Source organism: Aquarana catesbeiana, linkage group LG05 (genome assembly GCF_042186555.1).
Source record: "Aquarana catesbeiana isolate 2022-GZ linkage group LG05, ASM4218655v1, whole genome shotgun sequence".
Lineage (NCBI taxonomy): Eukaryota > Metazoa > Chordata > Amphibia > Anura > Ranidae > Aquarana > Aquarana catesbeiana.
Window position 1 is genome coordinate 17,885,871 of NC_133328.1, and position 12,660 is coordinate 17,898,530.

Here is a 12,660-nt window from a genome sequence, read left to right on the forward strand (position 1 = left end):
TGACAAACGTGGGAGAAAAATAAATAAAGGATAAAAAAAAAAGTGGCCGTGCAGATTGTGCACTGGCTAGGCCCTGAGGCCTTGTAGATAAAAATTGCCCCTGGACTTAGCCAAAAAGGCCCAGCCCATGAGGCGCAACGCAGAGGGAAAGCAATTTAGTGACTGTGACCATGTGCCTTTTTCACACCATGGGGTCCAACACCCAAGTGTAACTAAGAGCACACCTAAGGCGAACCACTCCCAGGGGGCACAGACACCACGGACCTTCTGCCTTCCCAGCCCATGGCCAGACAAGGTAGAACGTTCAGATCAGAAGGTAATGGGCTCTTCCAGTTTTTCCGGGGAAATGACTCCCGTGCCCCAAACTGCCTGTGGGCGCCCCAGTTTCTGTTCCAGCCGGTACTAACCTTCCAAGCCCCCCATCACTCCCAGCAGGTTTGCACAACCACCACCCCAAACTTTGTCAGGTCAGGATAATAGCACCCCCACTGGATCACTGATAAGAACAGATACTACACTTGATCTTAGCCAAAAGGCCTGAGAAGTGATACATGTCAGTCCGCTGTAAAATGTGGCTGCACCCTGTCGGTGGGTCAAAGGTCATACGCAGAGAGAGTGGACGAGGAGGGCACATGCGGGGTGCACGGTACTGTGACCGGTACAACATATTTTCCCAAAAGTGAAGTGTTTGGAGTGCTAAACTGTAGGTGCATGTGCAGGCAGAGGCGGCTCTAGGCTTTGTGAGGCCTTAGGCAAAACTTACACATGAGGCCCCACGGACTGGGACGCTCCGTGATGAGGCCGCTATTTCTCAGGCTGCGGGCAGTATCTGATTTGTCCGTCAGCTCCTAAGCCACAGAGTCCCAGTGGGGGTAGGCGGAGCCGCCGGCGTCAACTTCAGTGATTGAGAACAGGCAAATTAGGCGGCCGCGAGGCCCCTGTGAGTGCGAGGCCTAAGGCGACTGCCTAATTTGCCTAATTAGAGAGCCGCCTCTGTGTGCAGGTAAATGCAAATGCATGGCATTGTTGGCACTGATGTAAGTCGGGCCGCGTACAGCCATTCCCCTGTATGGCAGGCGGTGTGTGGCACCTGCATCTCCCATGACACCAGAAAATGCATATTTTCAGCCTCTCGCCATCAATACACATGAGGCCTAAATGGATTATGATTTACAAGTGACTTTCCCATCAGCAACAGGCTAAATATTATCTATATATATATATATATATATATATATATATATATTTTTTTTTTTTTTTTTTTAAAGAACAAATAAAAGTATAAGATAAATGTGTAATATGAAATACATAAAATAAGACACAAAATAAATAAAACAGAAAAAGATAAAATAGTAAAAACCTGTTTTCATAGCCAGTAAGCATGTTGTTTTTCTTTTATAGTAGAAGAGCCCAACAAATAATTTCAGTGATTTATTCCACAAATAGAAAAGAACACTCCGTATTATATCCTCCTCCGGATTCTGGGGCTATCGCCGGTTCTCTTGTGTTTGATCGCAAAGCACCTTGTCCCCATGTTGATGGGGACAAGGGCTTCCGATAAGCCCCTGCCCGCAGACCCCCACAACCACCGGGCAAGGGTTGTGGGGATGAGGCCCTTGTCCCCATCAACATGGGGACAAGGTGCTTTGGGGGGCTACTCCAAAGCACCCTCCCCATGTTGAGGGCATGTGGCCTGGTACGGTTCAGGGGGGGAGGCACTCTCTTGTCCCCTCCTCTTTTCCTGCGGACTGCCAGGTTGCATACTCGGATAAGGGTCTGGTATGGATTTTGGGGGGACCCCCGCGCAATTTTTTTTTTTTTTGGTTCGGGGCTCCCCCTAATATTCATACCAGACCCAAAGGGCCTGGTAATGGACGGGGGGGGGGGACCCATACCATTTTGTTCAATGAGTTTTATCTGTATTGCGAGACTCAACATTTCATTACAGCCGCGATCACTTTTGAATGACTTAAATGACCCAGGCACGATATTTAAAGAAACATTTCATTTTTGTTTTACTTTAAGCATTATTAAAATCACTGCTCCCGAAAAAAACGGCCGTTTTTATAACTTTTTTTGCATTGATACATGTGCCCTGGAGCAGGACCCAGGTCCCCCAAAAATTTTTATGACAATAACTTGCATATAAGCCTTTAAAAAGAGCACTTTTGGTTTTTCATGTTAACGTTCTATAGACTTTAACGGTGTTCCGCGGCTTTCGAATTTGCCATGAACACCACATAATGTTCATTTTTCACCGAACGTCAGAACAACCAAAGTTCGGATTCTGTCCTATGAGGTTGAATGACCCCTGACCCTGTGCCTGGATAGCGCCGATTGGCACTGTGCTGATCACATGCACCCTAAAAACAAAGCAAAAAAAAAAAAAAAAACACAACTCTCTAGCAATACACACTAAACTGAGCATGTGCAGAGTGCCCCCAAGGCTCTGTTCTATCAGGAGATATATTGGTGACCATGGAAGAAGGGGAGGATCAGAGAAGACAGGATCAAACAGCCTTTTTACACAATGCAGAGGATTAACCCTTTAGGTTCCACAGTGAGTATAACAAGCAAGCTTTACTGCATATACAGACTGATTTTACGGTTGTGGGTTTAGTAACACTTTAAGCTTTGACAATAAAACCTGGAAGCTGATTGGCCACCATGCACAGCTGCAGCAGATTCTGTGTGCCCCAGTTGTAGTAAATCTCCCCCGGTGTGTTTTATGCACAATATAAGCACTACTGTTTCTTATGCCCCATACACACGGTCGGATTTTCCGATGGAAAATGTGTGATAGGACCTTGTTGTCGGAAATTCTGACCGTGTGTAGGCTCCATCACACATTTTCCATCGGATTTTCCGAGACACAAAGTTTGAGAGCAGGATATAAAATTTTCCAACAACAAAATACGTTATCGGAAATTCCGATCGTGTGTACACAAATCCGACGGACAAAGTGCCACGCATGCTCAGAATAAATAAAGAGATGAAAGCTATTGGCCACTGCCCCGTTTATAGTCCCGACGTACGTGTTTTACGTCACCGCGTTTAGAACGATCGGATTTTCCGACAACTTTGTGTGGCCGTGTGTAGGCAAGACAAGTTTGAGCCAACATCCGTCGGAAAAAATCCTAGGATTTTGTTGTCGGAATGTCCGATCAATGTCCGACCATGTGTACGGGGCATTAGTCCTATTAGAGGTATGAACACCACATCATATATTTATATATGGGATCACCACAATCATCAGGAGAATTCATCTTGGTTTATTCTTTGGTGGTAGGCTATGGTAATAGCAAGAAATATACAGCTACATTTCATATATATATACAGTATCTGACGTTTATTTCCCAAAGACAACCTCTGGATATGACGCTGAGCACGTGCACTCAACTTCTTTGGTCGACCTGTTCTGAGTGGAACCTGTCCTGTTAAACCGCTGTATGGTCTTGGCCACTGTGCTGCAGCTCAGTTTCAGGGTCTTGGCAGTCTTCTTATAGCCTAGGTCATCTTTATGTAGAGCAACAATTCTTTTTTTCAGATCCTCAGAGAGTTCTTTGCCATGAGGTGCCATGTTGAACTTCCAGTGACCAGTATGAGAGAGTGAGAGCGATAACACCAAATTTAACACACCTGCTCCCCATTCACACCTGAGACCTTGTAACACTAACAAGTCACATGACACCGGGGAGGGAAAATGGCTAATCGGGCCCAATTTGGACATTTTCTCTTAGGGGTGTACTCACTTTTGTTGCCAGCGGTTTAGACATTAATGGCTGTGTGTTGAGTTTTTTTGAGGAGACAGCAAATTTTCACTGTTATACAAGCTGTACACTCACTACTTTACAACATAACGACCCCAAACACACCTCCAAGACGACCACTGCCTTGCTACAGAAGCTGAGGGTAAAGGTGATGGACTGGCCAAGCATGTCTCCAGACCTATTGAGCATCTGTGGGACATCCTCAAATGGAAGGTGGAGGAGCGCAAGGTCTCTAACATCCACCAGCTCCATGATGTCGTCATGGAGGAGTAGAAGAGGACTCCAGTGGCAACCTGTGAAGATCTGGTGACTTCCATGCCCAGGAGGGTTAAGGCAATGCTTGAAAATAATGGTGGCCACACAAAATATTGACACTTTAGTCCCAATTTTTACTTAGGGGTGTACTCACTTTTGTTGCCAGCGGTTTAGACATTAATGGCTGTGTGTTGAGTTATTTTGAGGGGACAGCAAATTTACACTGTTATACAAGCTGTACACTCACTACTTTACATTGTAGCAAAGTGTCATTTCTTCAGTGTTGTCACATGAAAAGATAATAGAAGAAAATATTTACAAAAATGTGAGGGGTGTACTAACTTTTGTGAGATGCTGTATATGTGTATATTATTATTATTATTATTATTTTTTTTTTTTTACTATGGGCCAGTTTGATAATAAAACAAAAAACAGAAGATATCCATTACCATTTACCACCAAATAATGACCCCGCTTGACACTTTGTATTTTACATTCAGATGTTAGTTATTGTTACATAATTCAGGAAACCACCAGACCGGCGGAAGTCTTCACAATAAAGAAGCTCTTCGGTTGGTGGAGTCGGCGTGTTTGCTCTGAAGATGTAGCCTTACCATGATTTTATTTACTGTTCTTTTACTGCGATCAGCGCCTCTCTCAGTTCTCTAATCCACGATCCGCTCAGGTTACCACAAATATTTATGTCATGGTCTGACCGCGTGGCCAGGAGCAGTTCTTACACTGCTGAGGACAAATAAAAGCAGCGGGATCGAGTCTCTGAACTCCGCAGCATAATGAAGGCTTGACATCTTCATCTGTGCCAGGAAACAAATACACAGGGCGGCCAATGGCACAAACGTGTCCACTTTACCGTATACAGAAGATATAAGAAAAAAAAAAAAAAAGAGGAATCACATTCCCGACTTAGTCTTAGTAAGCAACAAAGCCTACCAACTAGGGCAGGGATATGCAATTAGCGGACCTCCAGCTGTTGTAAAACTACAAGTCCCATCATGCCTCTGCCTCTGGGTGTCATGCTTGTGGCTGTCAGAGTCTTGCTATGCCTCATGGGATTTGTAGTTCTGCAACAGCTGGAGGTCCACTGAACTAGGAGGTTGATTTACTAAAACTGGAGAGTGCAAAATCTGGTGTAGCTGTGCATGGTAGCCAATCAGCTTCTAACTTCAGCTTGTTCAATTAACCGGGTTTCCCAACCAGCCACCGCCATTGTACTGCGGCAGGTTGGCTCTCCTGCAGTGCCATCTTAAGAGCATTATAGGCCCCCGGGCAATACAGTGCACTGGGGCCCTGTCTACACAATCATGCACGATTGCCCTTCAAATGCAGCTTTACTGCGCCCGTGAATGCAGCCTCACTGTGCCCACCATTGCAGCCTCACTGTGCCCATGAATGCAGCCTCACTGTGCCCACCATTGCAGCCTCACTGTGCCCGTGAATGTAGCCTCACTGTACCCACCATTTCAGCCTCACTGTGCCCATGAATGTAGCCTTACTGTACCCATGATTGCAGCCTCACTGTGCCCACCATTGCAGCCTCACTGTGCCCATGAATGCAGCCTCACTGTGCCCACCATTGCAGCCTCACTGTGCCCATGAATGTAGCCGCACAGTGGTATAGTGGGTAGCACTCTCGCCTAGCAGTAAGAAGGGTCGCTGGTTCGAATCCCAACCACGACACTACCTGCCTGGAGTTTGCATGTTCTCCCTGTGCCTGCGTGGGTTTCCTCCGGGTACTCCGGTTTCCTCCCACACTCCAAAGACATGCTGGTAGGTTAATTGGATCCTGTCTAAATTGTCCCTAGTATGTATGAATGTGTGTTAGGGACCTTAGATTGTAAGCTCCTTGAGGGTAGGGACTGATGTGAATGTACAATGTATATGTAAAGCGCTGCGTAAATTAACGGCGCTATATAAATACCTGAAATAAATAAATAAATACTGTACCCATGATTGCAGCCTCACTGTGCCCACCATTGCAGCCTCACTGTGCCCATGAATGCAGCCTCACTGTGCCCACCATTGCAGCCTCACTGTGCCTGTGAATGCAGCCTCACTGTGCCCGTGAATGCAGCCTCACTGTGCCCGTGAATGCAGCCTCACTGTGCCCACGAATGCAGCCTCACTGTGCCCACGAATGCAGCCTCACTGTGCCCACCATTGCAGCCTCACTGTGCCCACCATTGCAGCCTCACTGTGCCCACCATTGCAGCCTCACTGTGCCCACCATTGCAGCCTCACGGTGCCCGTGAATGCAGCTTCACTGTGCCCACCATTGCACCCTCACTGTGCCCACTATTACAGCCTCACTGTGCCCACCATTGCAGGCTCACTGTGCCCGTGAATGCAGCCTCACTGTGCCCGTGAATGCAGCCTCACTGTGCCCACCATTGCACCCTCACTGTGCCCACCATTGCACCCTCACTGTGCCCACCATTGCAGCCTCACTGTGCCCACCATTGCAGCCTCACTGTGCCCATGAATGCCGTCTCACTGTGCCCACAATTGCACCCTCACTGTGCTCATGAATGCAGCATCACTGTGCCAATTAACACAGACTCACCATCGCCTGGTAACAGACACACACAGCAGGCATCTCCTTCTGTGTATCACGGAGCTGGCTGGGTCTGTGTTCGGCGGCCACGCTGTAACAAGGTCCCGCCCCCCTAGACCGGCTCGTGTGATAGGCGGAACACTGATTCAATCTACTATTACACAAGCCAGTCTAGTGGGGCGGGACCTTGTTACAGCACTGCGGCCGAACACAGACCCAGCCAGCTCCGTGATACACAGGAGGAGTAGGAGAGAGGGAAAGAGTGGAGCGCTGCAGCCGCAACTCAAAACGGCCCCAGGGCAGGCGGCCTGCCGGGAAATTTCCCGGTATCCCTGTAGGCCAGTCCGGCCCTGGCTGGGGTCGCTGGGCAGGTGGGACCCCCCCAGGCAAGTGGGGCCCCCGGGCAACTGCCCAGCGTGCCCATGCGAAAAGACGGCCCTGCTCTCCTGCGCAAATCGCTGTCATTGTATGTCGGGCACATACATGACGATCTGTGTGCCCACCCGCTAGCGGGGGAGCCAATCAGCAATCGCTCTACATAGAGGCAGAATGGGGATCTGCCAGTGTAAACAAAGCAGATCTTGTTTTGTCAGGGGGAGTACAGTGTGATGGTCTGTTCTAGTAAACAGGAACAGCGATCTCCACCACCTGTCAGTCCACCCCCCCCCACAGTTAGAAACACCTCCCTAGGGAACACATTTAACCCCTTGATCTCCCCCTAGTGTTAAACCCCTTCCCTGCCAGTGACATTTATACAGTAATCAGTGCATTTTTATAGCACAGATCGCTGTATAAATGTCACTGGTCCCAAAAAAAAAGTGTCAAACGTGTCCAATCTGTCCGCCGCAATATCGCAGATCACCGCCATTACTAGTAAAAAAATAATAATAATAAAAATGCCATAAATATATCCCCTATTTTGTAGACACAATAACTTTTGTGCAAACCAATCAATATACGCTAATTGGGATTTTTTTTTTTTACCACAAATATGTAGAAGAACACATAGACCTAAACTGAGGAAGAAATTTTTTTTTTTTTTTGGATATTCATTATAGCAAAAAGAAAATCCTTTTTTTTTTTTCAAAACTGTCGCTCTTTTTTTTTTTTGTTTATAGCGCAAAAAATAAAAACCATCAAATACCAAATCAAAAGAAAGCTCTATTTGTGGGGAAAAAAGGACATCAATTTTGTTTGGGTACAACGTCGCACAACCGCATAATTGTCAGTTAAAGTGACACAGTGCTGTATCGCAAAAAATGGCCTGGTCAGGAAGGGGGGTAAATCCTTCCGGGGCTGAAGTGGTTAAGCTTTGACGGAAAAAAAAGGGAAGCCGATTGGCTACCATGCAGAGCTGCACCAGATTTTGCACTCTTCAGCTTTAGTAAATCAACCCCTAAGTGTCTTTGACAAACTGGTTTGTGTGGAAGCAGTGGTCTCTCTGCAGAGGTTCCATGTGCCCCTTTGCGGAACCAGAGTTAGAGCTCTCCGATCAACAGGGAACATGAGCTTTGCTGATTGGAGAGCCACAGGGCTGACTCAATAAGGGCCATGTTGGACCTTTGCAGAGAGACCACCACTTGCCTATCGAAAGCAAGGCTCTTTCTCTGCAGTACGCTGGCAGGGGACAGGCTTTTCTACTTAGGTTAGAGATGCTTTCAAAAGAAATCCATCTGCAAGGGCTTATCTCGATCTATGCTGTGTGGGAACACCTACGATAAACAGCACCCCAATACACAAAGTGTTGCAACATGATGGAAAACATGACAACGCACCATAGTGCATGCATTAAAAATGTGTTTTAAAACTTTGGTGAGATGTCTATTTATTGGAATGTTTTAGTGTATTGACTTCCTATTATACGCTATGGGCTGTGTTAATGCACAACATAGTGTATACTAACACACGAGCAAGACTGATGCTGAATGTATTACACTGAAGTTCAACTGGACTTCAAATTATAATGTAATGTAATAATGTAAACAATATTCTTCAATATTTCCCTTTTTAATAAAGGTAATAATAATAAATAAAAATGCATACAAATTATTATTATTGATAATATATAACAAAGTAATATTATATTAATACAGTAGTAGTATCATTATCGTAATAATAATAAGAATAAAACAATGTTTAATATTAATTGTATGTATAATATATTGATATTTTCATTTGAATTAGTACTAATAAAGTAGTAGTAAAAGTAAAAGTAGTATAGTAAAAGTAAAAGTAAAAGTAGTATAGTAAAAGTAAAAGTAAAAGTAGTAGTAGTAGTAGTAGTAGTAGTAGTAAAAGTAAAAGTATTAGTAGTAGTAGTAAAAGTAAAAGTAGTAGTAGTAGTAGTAAAAGTAAAAGTAGTAGTAGTAAAAGTAGTAGTAGTAGTAGTTTTATCTATGATAAAAACACTACTACTACTACTACTACTAATAATAATACAAATAAATAAGTCATAACACATTTATAAGAATAAAATAATAAGTATATATTAATATCATATACAATATATTGATATATTATTATTAGTGGTAGTATCATTATCCAAATTAATAATAATAATAATACAAATAAATAATAAGAGTAAAACAATGCTTATTATTAATTTTATATATAATATATTGATGTTTTCATTTGAATTAGTCATAATAATAATAAATGATTATTATTACTATTAGTAGTAGTAGTATTATTATCTATGATAAAAACACTACTACTACTAATATTAGTAGTAGTAGTAGTAGTAGTAGTAGTAGTAGTAGTATTAATACCATTAATAATACTACTATTAATAATATATCAATATATTATATATAATATTATTAATATATAAGTATTATTTGATTATTATAAATGTTATTATTTGTATTATTATTACTACTACTACAATTAATAACATATTTATAATAATAAAATATTTATATATTAATAATATTATATATAATATATTGATATATTATTAATAGTAGTATTATTAATGGTATTACTACTACTACTACTAATAATAAGAGCAATGAACCTTTAGCAAATCTTGAAAAGTGCATGTATGTGTGTGTGTATATATATATATATATATATATATATATATATATATATATATATATATATATATATATACATACATACACACACACATATATTTATATATATATACACACACACACACATATATATTTATATACACACACACACACACTGGTGTGTGTCTGACACTCTAAAGCAGTGTTTCTCAACTCCAGTCCCCAAGGCGCCCCAACAGCTCATGTTTTCAGGATTTCTCTCAGATGAAACAGCTGTGGTAACTACTAAGGCAGTGAAACTGACCAAATCACCTGTGCAAAATGATGGAAATCCTGAAAGCATGACCTGTTGGGGCGCCTTGAGGACTGGAGTTGAGAAACATTGATCTAAGGGGGGGGCAAGTGACGTCATCATTGAATATCTGCAATTTAATCATTAGGGTTCCAGGTCTTTGCGTGTAATTAAGCGGTGAGGACCAGCGCAGTAGAACAAGTCGGCCTTTTGTAAAACACACGCTGAGCGTTCCCAGGAAAACCGCTTCGTGAATTATGGCAATTGGCGCAGCTCCTGAATGACATCAGCGCCGACCGAGAGACTACAAGACGCAATCCGTCTTCCTTACAGATCACACAAAGCCCAAAATAAAAATTCCTCATTCCGACGAAGAGACAGAAATAACTGCGGGGAAGTAAAAACATTTTCAGCGCGGATCAACGGCACATTTATTATTTTTTGTCTAATGGTAATGGGAGTCTGTAGAGTTTTCTCTTACAGTGAAATATAAGACGTGTCTAATGGTGGCCATGTGTGCTCTGATTTTATTATCCAATCAATGCACAATTTTGATTGCCAAACACTTGATTAGACCTAACGTTCCTTTCAATCGATTTAGACTTGAATTAGATTGGATTTGATCAAACTGAGTCAATCGGGCAGGATGGAAAATTATCAATCGCGTTGCATGGATCGGAGGCACTGAGATGTATTGTTCATGAGTTGATTGGATTTAGATTAAAGGGGTTGTAACCCCTCGTGTTTTTTCACCTTAATACATCCTATGCATTAATGTAAAAAAAACACCTGGCAGTGACCGGCCCCCTGGCCCCCCCCCCCCCCCCCCCGTTTTACTTACCTGAGCCCCTTCATCTCTTCGGCGGGGACGCGCTGTCCCTCTCTCCATGGGGTTCAGGCTCTTGATTGGATAGATTGATAGCAGTGCAGCCATTGGCTCCCACTGCTGTCAATCAAATCCAGTGACGTGGGCGTCGGGGCCGAGTCCAGCATTCGTGTCTGTGGACGTAAATGCTGGACTCGGGAGTGTGCCCGCAAGGTAACCCCCTCGGGAGAGAGCTTCTTCTAGGGGGTTATCTGATGCGGGGAGGAGCCGCAAGACCCCAGAAGAGGAGGTTCGGGGCCACTCTGTGCAAAACGAGCTGCACGGTGGAGGTAAGTATGACATGATTGTTATTTTTAAAAAAAAAACGATCCTTTACAATCACTTTAATAAGATTATGAGATTGCATGGTGGAAACAGAAATGTGATCAATAACTTACTATTGTATCTTCCACCTTTGAACCACATAACCCAATACAGTCATACTTCACTGGGGGATTCTGCCTCCTCAATTTAGCACAGGGGGTGTGCTCTCACATGTCTTACCTTCAACACATACATTAGAATCTTCCCGTAAGATCCCATCCCCGGCACATTTTAGACTATCCCCTTAAAAATCACACCCCCAGCACACTTTAGACATTCCCTTGTGAGATCCCACCCCCAGGACACATTTGATGCTCCCTTGTGAGATCCCACCCCCAGGACACATTAGATGCTCCCTTGTGAGATCCAACCCTCAGCACACATTAGACCCTCTTGTGTGAGATCCACACCCAGCACACTTTAGACACTCCCTTGTAAGATCCCACCCCCAGCACACATTAGACACTCCCTTGTAAGGTCCCACCCCCCGCACACATTAGATACTCCCTTGTGAGATCCCACCCCCAGGACACATTAGATACTCCCTTGTAAGGTCCCACCCCCCGCACACATTAGATGCTCTCTTGTGAGATCCCACCCCCAGGACACATTAGATACTCCCTTGTGAGATCCCACCCCCAGGACACATTAGATGCTCCCTTGTGAGATCCAACCCTCAGCACACATTAGACCCTCTTGTGTGAGATCCACACCCAGCACACTTTAGACACTCCCTTGTAAGATCCCACCCCCAGCACACATTAGACACTCCCTTGTAAGGTCCCACCCCCCGCACACATTAGATACTCCCTTGTGAGATCCCACCCCCAGGACACATTAGATACTCCCTTGTAAGGTCCCACCCCCCGCACACATTAGATGCTCTCTTGTGAGATCCCACCCCCAGGACACATTAGATACTCCCTTGTGAGATCCCACCCCCAGGACACATTAGATGCTCCCTTGTGAGATCCAACCCTCAGCACACATTAGACCCTCTTGTGTGAGATCCCACCCCCAGCACACTTTAGACACTCCCTTGTAAGATCCCACCCACAGCACACATTAGACACTCCCTTGTAAGGTCCCACCCCCCGCACACATTAGATACTCCCTTGTGAGATCCCACCCCCAGGACACATTAGATACTCCCTTGTGAGATCCCACCCCCAGGACACATTAGATGCTCTCTTGTGAGATCCCACCCCCAGGACACCGTAGATGCTCCCTTGTGAGATCCCACCCCCAGGACACATTAGATGCTCCCTTGTGAGATCCAACCCTCAGCACACATTAGACCCTCTCGTGTGAGATCCCACCCCCAGCATAAATTGGACGCTTCCTTGTAAGATCCCACCCCCAGCACATTTTGAATGCTCCCTTGTGAGATCCAACCCCAGCACATTTTGAATGCTCCCTTGTGAGATCCCACCCCCAGCACATATTGGATGCTCCCTTGTGAGATCCAACCCCTAGCACAAATTGGACACTCCCTTGTAAGATCCCACCACTAGCACACACATTGGACTTTTGCTTTTGCAATCCCCTCCACCCCCCAGCACACA

At 44.5% G+C, this 12,660-nt stretch overlaps 1 protein-coding gene and 1 pseudogene across 2 annotated transcripts in view; both read right to left on the reverse strand.

Annotated features, from left to right (window-relative positions):
• Positions 1-12,660, reverse strand: part of VIPR1 (vasoactive intestinal peptide receptor 1) — a 409,687-nt gene that overhangs the window by 313,299 nt on the left and 83,728 nt on the right. The window lies entirely within an intron of this gene.
• Positions 431-549, reverse strand: LOC141146451 (U2 spliceosomal RNA; annotated as a pseudogene).